We start from the raw sequence: 12,711 nt of genomic DNA, 5'->3' as shown, positions 1-12,711 counted from the left end.
GTTTTCTAGAATGTTCTTACTAAGGCAATAAAATAAATAGGCACCTTTTAGAAAGATGTACACTAAGAGTTCATATTGCCTGATTTCTTCCTTAACATTGTTAACCAGGATAATTTAGTTTTACCTGTGAATGCCCATTTTATCTGTACTTTCCTTGGTACTGTCACTCTCTCCAACTGGTTCTTTCTTGTACGTATTGAAGACAACTAATTTCTTTGTGCCTCTCTGTGACTAGTATAGATCTTGCATATAGCAGGTACTTAATAAAAGGATGTAGCATAAAAACTACACAGAGGCTCCCCCACTTTCTTATTTCACAGTTCCCTTAGTGTCTTAGTAATTTTTTAATGGCCAAAACAACTTCTAAAAACTTAGTAATTATTTGAAAAAATAATATATATTTGCTAATTAATATGTGTGCCTGTTAGGAACAGTGCAGCTTCACCAAACTTGGAAGAAGATTGAACATTGCCACCCCGATTTCTTGCTCACAGTTCATTTTCATGCGGCATTTACTTTATGTCAGAGCATCCATTGAAAACCCAGCTTCACAAAGATGTGATGTTTTGAATTGAGTGTAGTATAATCTAATGTCGAAATTATAAACTCAAATTTGTGCAGTGTCCAACAGAGGCTAGTATCAGTGTGCTTGCATGGAAAATTTAAAATATCTTCTGGAACCTCTGTTAGTTTGTTGTGTCATCCTTAGTGGCTTCAAGCATAGTTTGGGAACTGTGGTCCCAAATCTCAGGCTCTTGATGTTTTTCTCTTTTAAGTACTACGCAGGATTTATTTACTAAATTTTCGTCAATTATGTTGACTTTAGATAGTCAATTACTGGTCACATTATTTCTTTTTAGCATTAAGATGTAGAACCAGTCAAAATAGTACTCTTTTTTTTTTTTTTAAAGCATTAACCACAATCAAAGCAGTGTGCTAATGTTTATAGTACCATATTCTTTGATTCTGAGATCAACATTTTTTTTTACATTTTAATGTTTTTGAAACGGAATTCATCTTACGGGAATGATAAAGAAAACATCTCTCTGCAGGATAGAGAGGACTGGGTTGTCTCGTTGCATGAGACGTAGAGATGATGGCCTTTGGGCAGTGCTGGACAGTTCCCTTGGCAGGAGGTGGAGACCACTGGCCATCGCAGTTGGAACAGGTGGTTAACCCTACCTTAAAGCCCATTTTGTTCAAATGTGTTGACATGGACTCCAATAATGAGTTTTCTCTTACTCCCGGTCCCCTGGCTCAGAGTTGTAATCACACTTTACAATTATTTGCTGTCTGGGGATATTGCATCCTTTTTAGAAATGTTGGGGGAAATTTTTGGAAGGGATAATTTTGGGGGGACATTTTCAGTTTTAGATGATAAATCCTTTTCAGGATATTAATTATATAAGTAGCAATAGCTTGATTCTCCTTTTAGCATGGAGATGATGTAGTCCTCTCCAGACTTCATCCATCAATTATACTAAATTGGGAATACTTAAAGACACTGAGTCATTAAGTTGCAAAGGAGGCTAGAGTATTCTGTATCCAATTCAAGTAATTCATGTTTAATTCATCCCCAAGGGGGTATTGTAGCCTAGCTAACAAGTCTAACCTGATTTCCATTGTTACATTCATGAGAGGGAACATTCAGAAATTGTTAATTCCCTAGAGGTCTTTTTGTCTCTCCCATGAAGTACTACTGTCAATATATTTGAAACACCTGGAGTACAAACATGTACTAGTCAAAGACTCCTAGTGGATGACTCCTTTTAAATAGTAATTTATTAAGAAACTTAAGTCTGTGAGAAATAGATTTTATAACAACTCTATGTTCAAAAGTTTTTTTGTTTTCCTAAGTGGGGCTTTCCCCCTTATCAGAGCCTTTTGGTTTTCACCTATATTACTTGTTCTCATTTTTATTGCCAACTTCAATTTTGGTTCCAGTATTTTCCCAGTTAATTACTTAAAGTTGGCTTATAGATAATTGATGGAATTTAATCTTCATATGTTAGTTTTTCTAAGGAAAAGCAACAATGCTTGCCCTAATCTTGTGTTTTGAATCCTTTTTCAACAGTACAAGAATTAACAAATCTGTTGCAGAAGTTGCTGAAGAAAGAAGTGGTAGAGAATCAAAGAATTCATACTTTGTTTAAAATACATAACTTAACAAATGTTCAGTGATTGCTTACACATCTCCTTGTCCCACCCTCTGCTTTAAGACTTACCTACCTAGTGTCACAAGAGTGAGGAATTCATTCATTAACTCGATTATTCATACATTCATTCATAAATAAGTACTGATATTTGAGGATACAGCAGTAAATAAAATGAAAAAGCCCATGAGTTCATAGAGTTAACATTCTAGTTGGGGAGACAGAAAATGAACATAATGAGTATATATGTGTTAAGAAGGTAGTATGGAAAAAGATTACGGAAAAAATAGATCCGGGTGTGAGAAGTATATTACCACAGCAGGTCTGGCTGCTCAGTCCTGTGTGTCGTGCAGCCTGAAACCATGGTTGCCCTTGGCCAGCTCCTGGGAATATGGCCCTCAGAATGTTCCCTATGTTACTGATTGATGATGATGTTTCATATGGCTGGAACAATGGAGTATGCTGTTCCAGCCTGTAAAGATTTCTCAGGATTGTTTAGCAAGTTCATTTTATACACCTGATATATATGCTAGGGTCCTGCGTTTCTGGTGCCATGACTGATTATGTAACAGGAATGTATTACATATGACTATTGCTCCTATGACAACCTTGGACCCTAATACTCAGTTGTCCTTCCCTATACAGATACACTTTCCATGAGTCCCCGCAGCTCACAGCTACAGACAGTGCATGGTTTGTGTAATCCCAGAAGGGGAAGGACTCAAGAGTTCTGTGCTAACCTCTATAGACTTGCCATACATATATTTTACCTGTTGTTTTACTCTCTGTCCTTTGCTGTAATAAACCATAACCTGTGAGTCCTTTCGGTGAATCAAGGTGGTCTTGGGGCCCCTGAAACACAGGGTAAGGGGGATTGGGAGGATAGGAGTCATGAGACATGTCATTTTGACAAAGACTTTAAGGAGGTGAGGGAGTAAGCCATTCGGGTATGTGGAAGGAGAGAATTCTAGGAAGAAGGAACAGGCTGTGCCAAGACCTGGAGGTGGGAGCATGCCTGGCATGTTCAAGGAAGTATAAGGAGGTGGTTGTGGATTAAAATGAGTGAGGATAAAGGAGGGGAAATGAGTTTAGAGATGCAGACAAGGACATTCTTGAGCATAGAGGATGATGTCAGCATGTGCTTGCCAAACAAATTCCTAAATTCCCGTATTTCCTCTAAGGAGGAATATCTGCTTTTTATGTTTTCTCCGCTCACCTGTATTTCTGTTTTTGGCAGATTCTTTACATGTTCTTCTTAATCTCATTGTCCTTTCCTCAGTCTTTTAGAATTTTTCCTGAGTTACCCCAGAAAAAAAATTCACTTCTTTCTCTCGGCCTTCTTTTCATCTGTGATGCCAAATCAGTTCAAAGGAAAAGGAAAATCCGTCTCCCCCAGCCCCTCAGCATCCCCTCCTGCCCTGGAGAATGCCTCAGTTCAGAGCAGGCGTCTGGAGGAGCTGTTCACCCCTCCCCCACACTCCATCTTCAAAACTCAATTCTGGTTTTGTCTCCACAAAGGAACCTTCTTCACCTTAGTCTCAGTTAGGTGCCCAGTACTTACTTACATAGCAGCTGTGACCAGTGCTTTTTCAAACACTTAAATTAAAAATGATCTGCAACTATTCTTACTGGGCTATAGGTTCTTTTGTTGCTCCACACCTACCTAGTGCCTTCATGTACAGTATACTTAATAAATGTATGTTGGATGAATTTGTGAACGAATGAGTGAATGAATGGTTGTAGGTGATTCTAAGGCAGGATGAGAAATTAGGAAGAAAAAACAAGTCAGGATGAAAAATGCCTGTGGAGTGAACTTAGACAATATGTTTTAGGAGCTTGAGTCAGGTTGATTTATTTCCATTGAGGAAAAGAGTCCTTTGGGTAGGCAAGAAGGATTTGAGTCCAAATAGCAATGGCTCCGCTCTCTCATTTGTTCCCTGTTGAGTCGTCCGTTATGTGCTAGGCTTAAGTTGTGAAGGCTCTTTTTATGTTATCCATTTCATTAGTTTTGGTGAATCACACTTAAGCTTTCAGTCCTAATGGAGAAAAAGTGTATTTTATTTTGCTCTGTAACATTTTATTATACCTTTGGAGATCATGTCCTTATTCTGTCTCTCTAATTTCTTCTTAGATTTGACATTTTCTCTTATGAATATTAGTTTACTGCAAAGAAATTTGTTTTTGCTTCACATATACACAGTTTTTTTTTTTCTTTTAAGTCCCAAAGCCAATAAGAGTTTTGGATCCAATCTGAGGCTTAAGCAATGAAAAGGAGGCTTTTCTATTTTACTGAGAGTTTTTAAATTTTTTTAGATTCAGGACCCTTTGTTCCTTTAAAAGGAGGCTTGTGTGTCCATATTTGAAATGTCCTAAAGATCAAACTGTTTAAACCCTTTCCACACAGCTGCTTTACAGAGTGCATAATAATACGGTCCTTTCTCTTTGTAAGCTCCTTTGTTGTTCTCAACCCTTTTCTAAACTTTCAACCCTCATTCCAATTAAAGAGGAAAATTGTGCTAGTACCCTGGGAGAACAACTTGCAAAACTACTTTGCTGGTATTGTTTTATAATACTAAAAGTAAGATTTTTAATTTCATTTCTGTTTTGATATGTTTGTCTTATATGTACGCAGGAAGTTTTGCTACTTCCTAGTAGCATCCTGTAGTCAAAATTGTGTTTTCTAGTCAAAATTTCCAGGTTAAACATTCTTATGAAAAAGAAGGAAAAATTGTATTAATTTCCAAAAGGAAAAGAAATCTTAAGATTTATTTATTGTAATTGTTACAGTAATGTAAATTATTTTTCACTGGCAACCATGGGATTAAGTTTAAAATTCTACACCCAATACTGGGGCTAGAGAGGTAGCCATAATTTCTGGCGCCCCCTGTCAAAATTTGGCAATTGCCATTCTTATCCCAAGTGTTTGGACACTTCTGATCTACTTGGTCCTCCTTTCTCTACGTCTCTCCCTCCTATGCATCTTCTCTTCTTCCCTCCCCTCCTCCCCAGCCTTCTTCCATTCTGTGAGTATCCACATGCTAACCCTTACTAGGCTCTGGTAAGACTCAAAGCTGAGTTTGAAACAATATTGGCTGTCAAGAAGCCTACTCTTACAAAGAGAGAGAGACAAATACACAAGAAAGGAAAATACACACCAGAATATATCATGTGCCATTAGACCAGTCAGTACAGAAGAAATTCCATCTGGTTGGGATAAGGGTAAATTTATTTGAAAAGGGAGCATTTGACTTAAATTTTGAAGGGTGGATTACGATTTTGACAGGTAGAGATTTGAAAAAAGGGCATTTTAGAAGGAAGAAAGAAATAAATAATGATGTTGTAGCAGGAAATTGTGTTGATCTTGGATAGTGACCAGTGACCCATTTATGTGACAATATAGAACAGAGTTCAGCAAACTTTTTCTGTTAAGTGCCAGATAGTAACTGTTTTTGTCTTCGCTGGCCATATAGCCTCTGACACCGTATCAGCTTTGTCATTGCAGCAAAAGGACCCATAGGTAATACACAAATGAATCAGGCAGTGGTCGGAGTTGGCCTGCAGGCTATAATTTGCCAGTCCCTGATATGAGAGTCTGATTAGTGGGGAACAAGGCTGGAAAGGGAGGTGGCAGTCAGATCTCAGAGGACTGTTAACACCAACCAAAAGAGTTAGGAATTAATTGATATATTCTTTAGTGAAAGCATGATGGTTAGGTCTCTACTAAAGGTTTTAAATATCTAGACATGTAAATTTGAAAGCATATCTTTTCTCTTTATATCTTAAGATATTTGTTTACCTAGCTCTAAACTAAGATTTCTTTGTGTGAAAATGGTGGTAGAGAGCAAAGTAGGCTGATGAATGCCCTCAGTAAAGCCTGATTTGGGTCATAAGGAGAAGACTGGCAACTTTTGGGTTCTTACCATAAAGGCTCCACAGCAATGGATCAAAAAGTCATAGCATGGGAAATAGGTGAGAATGCATGAGCAGGCCCTTAGGGGATCTGAACTCAGAATGTTGACATTCTCCTTGTTCAAACAATGATAGGGTGAACTGATTCCAAAGTAGATATTAATTCATATGTTTGGATACTTACAGGAATTTTTATACATATTCTAAATTAATTTCTATATAATTTCTAGAAGACTTATATACTATAGAAAGTTTTGTCTGTTTAAATATTGCTTTTTTACCTCCTTTATCATAATATCAGAAATTCTGCAGTACTTTTTTTCACATGTTGTTTCCCCTCAGAAGATATTTCAAGGTAAGACTATGTTCTATTAATGTTTGTATTCCCAAAATATATGTAGTGCAGATCTGACCGAAAGTACGTAATCAACAGTAAGCATTCATGTAAGTACACATTTCTCATTGTTCCCAACCATTTTACTTCACTATATTTTTGGGCTCTTCATTTTTTTCTAGTTCTTATTAGAATATACAAAGCTTGATAAAGTTTTTTGAATTTATTTCATTTAAATATTATATTTAAAAAATTTGATCAGTGATCTGTTTACAAAAGCTTCTATTTTAGCATTGTAGTTCTATAAAGGAAAAAAGCTGTAGGATGGGCGTGGTGGCTCATGCCTGTAATCCTAGCATTTAGGGAGGTCCAGGTGGGAGGATTGCTTGAGGCTAGGAGTTTGAGACCAGCCTGGACAACATAGTGAGACCCTGTCTCTACAAAGAAATAAATAAAAATTAGCCAGGCATGGTGGCATGTATGTGTAGTCCCAGATACTTGAGAGGTTGAGGCAGGCAGATCTGTTGAGCTTAGGAGTTGGAGGTTACAGTGAACTATGATTGATTGTGCCACTGTACTCCAGCCAGGGTGAAAGAGCAAGACCCCATCTCTTAAAAAAAAAAAAGTTGTAACATTAAATGAAATTCCTGTAGACACTTGAAACATAATGGAAAAGAAGTAGGTGAGTTTTTGTGTGGGAGAAATCTGAAAATGAGGTGGCTTCTCCATGTGCACAGTTGTAACCTACATAATGGCAACAGCATAATAGGATGATGTCAGATTGTCTTGAAAAGAAGTGGGATTGTAATTTTATCAGCCCACCCACATCAAGATGTAGATGTCACCCAAATATATAGTTAGCAGTATTTTTTTTAACCCTTTCTGGACTTTGAGTTACCTATCTGTATTCTATAGCAGAACCATAATATAGTGTTGGTTCTAATATGCTTTTTCTAGAACATTGCTTTATACCTATTTATTATTCTTTGAATTTAGATGACTCTCGCTACTTTAACAATGCTTCTAATCATGTGTTAAATAGTTAAATCTTTTCCAGCAACCTCAGGACCTGGCTCATGGGTATGTATTTTATTTTTACTTGTTTCTCTCAACATTTAGATTATATGTTTTCTAAAGGTCTGTAGTTGAAATCATTTGCTGTTGAACCATTTTTAAACCAGTGGTGACATATTGAAAAGAAGATTATGTGGGCAAGACATAATGATTATCATTAAGTGACAGAGAAATAATATGTTCATGGAAAGCTGAAAAATATACCAGAAAAAGAGTAGATAGATTATGGAGACAAAAGCACCTCTGGTGGAAAATCATATATTTAATCATGGAATCTGCCCCGTCTAAATGCCAGAGTATTTTTGTTGGAGGAGAGAACTAGTAAGGAGGATTGTTATGGGTGTGGATGGTGTCTGACTGCCAGTGCTGCTTGTGTGATCAACTGTTGACACCACAGAAGTCAGAAGCGTCCTGTTTAAGTCATGAGCAGGTAATTCTTTATAACTTTTCCTTTTATTTGAAGGAAAAAAGAGTTGTTCATGCTTTTTAAATTGCTTTGACCAGCCTTTTAGCCAAGGTTTTTTATTTGTTTGATTGTTTCTTTTAAAGACTGCTTTTGCTGTAGCTTGTGCTGGGGTGAGAGACAAACCAGGCTTGAGAATGGGGAAAAGAGGCACAGAGAGTCAGCAAGTGAGCATTTCCTTCTCAGCATTGGCTGGGAGAAAATAAATTAGTAAATATGATGAAAACCAAATCCCTAAAGCTTTTCAAGGAGAGATGATGTGGAGTAAAGAGCGTGGCTCTTGGAGTCAGAGGAACTTGTCTGTGAATCCTGGCTATACCCTTATTAGCTGTGCAATTTTAACCTCGATTTCCTTGCCTTAAAATTGGAAAATGTCTTGCAGGTCTGTGTTAGCATGAAATTGGCAAACACGTATAAAGTTTCCAGCAGTGGGCTGGATATGTGTGCGTGTATCACACAAATAAAACATGTATGTATATATAAAACCTGTGATTGATGATGTCAGCTTTCACTTAAAAGGGATTAAGGAAGAGACAATGGCAACATAATTTGTTAGGTTTTTCCAAGTTGAGCTAGACAGGACCCTGAAGGTCATACCTACATTATGCACTAAGTTACTAAGTGATCTAAGGTACAGATACAGGGGATCTCATCAGAAAGGGGAATTGTGATTTTGATAGCCAAGATTTGATCCTTACAAATCTTTTTTTCTAAATAGATTTATTTTCTCGTCAAATCTATATTAACATTATTATTACTTGTGAAAAAATAAAATCATCCATTCTGGATCAGAAAATGTTTTAGAAAACGTTTTATATATCGAACCCAGTTTCAGAATGTCAGGAGGTTTTAGTGTGTCTTATCTTGGCAACTTTACTTTTACAAGGATGAGACAGATGGAATATGCGGAGCTTTTTTGTGAATTTAACTTAAGATCTTACCACACATTGGGATTTGTCTGTAAATCCAAAGGCTCTGAGAATTTCTGAAATTGATCTTTGAAGCAAATGAATTAATAAAAATTCCCCAAGTCTCATGTCTGAATATGCTGTTGAAGGAGCCATTGTAGGTACATTTGGTTTGAATAAAACCCATTATCCAATTTTAATAGGGAATCCTAATTCCCATATCTGTTAGTTATATCCAGTCTCTCTCTCATATGGCTTATCATATTTTTGGTACTTAATATTATACTTCCTTCACTTTCTATAAAAGATGTATATCTATAACAGATAATGTGGCCTATTAAATAAAATAGGCTATATTTACGTTTGTACCCTATATCATCTAACGTGCTTACTTAAGGAGCAAGCAACAGAAACTGACTCTGGCTATAAGAAACAAAGGGAAGTGTTATGATGTAGGTCACAGATCTGCTGGAGGGGCTGCACAGCCCAGCTTCTGGAAGGAGAGGGCCCAGGGAAGTGCTGGAAAGCACAATGGTAGGGTCTCCTAGACTTTCTCTCTAAGATAATTCAGCTCCAGCAAACATTAGCCTCTGTGTACCCTTATTCACATTTTGAGGCCCCAATAGAATCTGTCTGGCCTGTATTAGTAAGTGCTTTATGCCAATGGCTCAATAAATTTTGACTGGGGGATTAGGGGCTGGGTGGCTGGGGGAATTATTTTGAATTGAACAGCATCTACTTATTCTCTACACTTATAATAGTTTTTTGTACTAGATGGACTTATTCAAGTACATTTGGTTTAGAAGCCCATCATGTCATATATAAGGTATTTCAACCTTTTATTTTTTTACCCAAGAGTTATATTTCCCATTTGAGTTTGAGGCCATGGTTTGATATGAACGTATGGGTGTGTGGCCAGGGGACACTTTTATTTTTTCTTTTTAATTGATGTTAAGTGAGAATTTAAGTTCTCAATGATGATTGCTCAATCATATATTACTTGAGTTAATTTTAGAAGTGTGACCCCAAGACCCACTGGTGCATGGTACAGAGATGGTTTTGGAGTCATTCATGGGTGCACTTGAAGGCTGACACGGCCTCTTACCATCTGTGAGACTGAGCAGTTTGCATGACCTGTCTGAATCCTCATTTCTTCATCAGTAAAATGGACTTGATGTTATATATTTTACAAAAGTATATTGAGATTTTTGTGATAATATACATAACAAGGCTTGGCACCAGGCACATATATTTATTCCCAGCCTTTCATCATCTTTCGATTTTAAATTGTTAACAAACATTTTACTTATTTTAAAGTAATAATAATGGGCTGAATTAATGATATGAAGGGAAAAAGAGTTAAATAGTTTAAGGAACAGTTGGAGTTAAGGCCCAAGACTTAATTGACCTTTTACTACCTGATGTTCCTCAATTTGTCTCTTAAGAGTAATGATAGTAATGACTGCTCACAAATAATTTGACCTCCTCCAAGGCTGTCTATTATCATTCAAAATGCTGAAGAAGCAGAGGTGTGGATAAACTTCAGTTATCTCTGTTTCACCTTGGAATCTCTTCTCCATATTTACATTTGAATATTTATGATATTGTTCAGGAAATGAACAGTATTTCAGACTGGCTAATGGAACCGCATCTTAAGGTATGATTGCATATAATCCTCTCTTTTCTTTCCTTTTCCCAATCAGTTCTTGCATCTCCACACTCTAAACTGGGACTATAGTTGCTTTTAAGAGTATGTTCAGGCAGATGTGTTGCAGTGGTTTATGAGCAGAATCTTTGAGGAGAGATGGTCCTGAGTTTATGTCCTGATTTTTGTTTTCCATTTGCTGTGGGTTAGCCATGATGCTTTCAAACCACTGTAATAACTCTCAGTTATCAATATGTGTGAAATGAAGAAAACAATAGTATCTCTCCCATGAAGGTTTTTGAAGAGTAAATGGAGTAATGCATGTAAAAATGGACACAATGCCTGGCTCATTAACCCTCAACACATTTTATTTTATATTATGGTTAAACATTTTTATCATATATAAGAAGAAATATACTGAAAATGTGTGTGTCTGAATCTAGAGAGACAGAAGTGTTTGGTTAACATTTAACCCCATTTTTAGCTTCTTAAAAGGATCAGAGCTATTTTCTTTTCTGGCTTGGTGGATTGTACCTTCCCTAGAATTGGGCAGTTATTACAATGGTTCTATTTGTATTTAAAATGTCTTTGTTATGATCCAAAAGCAACTTAAGGTCCAGTTTATTTGAACAAAGTTAGAACAGACAGGCATAATGACCGTTTGGTAGCAATAATGAGGCTCAATCAACTTTGACTAGGATTTTTTATCTGACGTGCTATTTTGATAAAAATTATCTTGAGTAAAAATGGGTTTGTTTATGCAGATACATAGCAGCATAATCAATCCTTATGAAGTATTTCTAATCAATGTGCTCTAATGTTTGTGGTCTCCAATTGTGGAGTAAAAGTTTTTACTACTAATAATCATTTGATAGCCAAGTACTGTACTGAGCAATTACTTGCATTATTTCATTTTATTACCTAAGAGTAGTTGCCAGTCTCCTGATTTTACAGATGAGCAAATGGCCTTTGAAAGGTAACTCACTGAAGGTCACACATCTAGGGAATGGCAAAGGTAGACCTTGACTGACTAGCCCATTTGCAGGGGAAGAGAAAGCATCTTTTGCAAAGACATGATTCATGCTTGCAATGGCATTTTCCTGGTGGTACAGGTTCTTTTTTAAGTGGACATCATCATGTATAAATCCATGAACACATTGTCAAGATCTATACTTGAGGAGTAAGGCCTTTAGGTACAAACTAGCTTTAATTCTTGTTTTTTCTTGATTTATGTTAGTTTTGTTTTTCTTGTATAATTAATGGATAATGCTCTTCAATATTTTAGAGAAACATTTTTGATATTTGGAACTGAAAAACATCTGCTTTCCAGAAGACGGAATAAAATAGTGAGCCATGCACAAATGGCATTTTACTCTAAGAACTTTGGCTGCATTTGGAATTAGTGTTAGATCTACATAACTTGAAAGCGTATTAGTGAGACACATTTTTTGTTATTCACGGCTCTCTTTTCTTCACCTTAATTGATAGAAAACAATGGAGTAATAATATTGTGCCTTATTAATAATAAATACAGACGTGTCGATTAGTGACGGAGGTACATTCTGAGAAATCCATCATTAGGTGATTTCTTTGTTGTGCAAATGTCACAGAGTGGACTTACACAAACCTAGATACTATAGCCCACTGCACACCTAGGATATATGGCGTAGCCTATTGCTCCTAGGCTACAAACCTGCACAGCATGTTACTGTACTGAAATACTGTAGGCAATTGCCACACAATGGTAAGTATTTGTGTATCTAAATATATCTAAACATAGAAAAGGTACAGCAAAAATATGATATAAAAGATAAAAGTGGTACATGGTGAGTGGTGAGTGAATGTGAAGGCCTAGGACATTACTGTACACTACTGTAGACTTTATAAACACTGTTCAGTACACTTAGGCAACACTAAAATTATAAAAAAAAAATCTTTCTTAATAAATTAACCTTAGCTTACTGTAACTTTTTTCCTTTATAAGCTTTTTATGTTTAAACTTTTTGATTCTTTCGTAATAACAGTTTAAAACACACACTGTACAGTTATACAAAATATTTTCTTTCTTTATATCCTTATTCTATAAGCTTTTTTCTATTTTTAAAATTTTTAATTGTTTTACTTTGTAAAGTTTTTTGTTAAAAACTAAGACACAACCAAATATATTAGCTTAGGTCTACACAGGGTCACAATCATAAATATCACTCTTTTCTACCTCCACATCT

At 36.2% G+C, this 12,711-nt stretch overlaps 1 protein-coding gene across 1 annotated transcript in view; it reads left to right on the top strand.

The window, feature by feature from the left end:
* The window catches only part of FAM171B (family with sequence similarity 171 member B), a 61,603-nt gene that overhangs the window by 23,466 nt on the left and 25,426 nt on the right, over nucleotides 1-12,711 (top strand). The gene's annotated exons all lie outside the window — the stretch shown is intronic.

This window comes from Lemur catta, chromosome 8 (assembly GCF_020740605.2).
Source record: "Lemur catta isolate mLemCat1 chromosome 8, mLemCat1.pri, whole genome shotgun sequence".
Taxonomy (NCBI): domain Eukaryota; kingdom Metazoa; phylum Chordata; class Mammalia; order Primates; family Lemuridae; genus Lemur; species Lemur catta.
The sequence above is the reverse complement of the archived record's forward strand: the minus strand, read 5'-3'. Positions and strand labels throughout refer to the sequence as shown.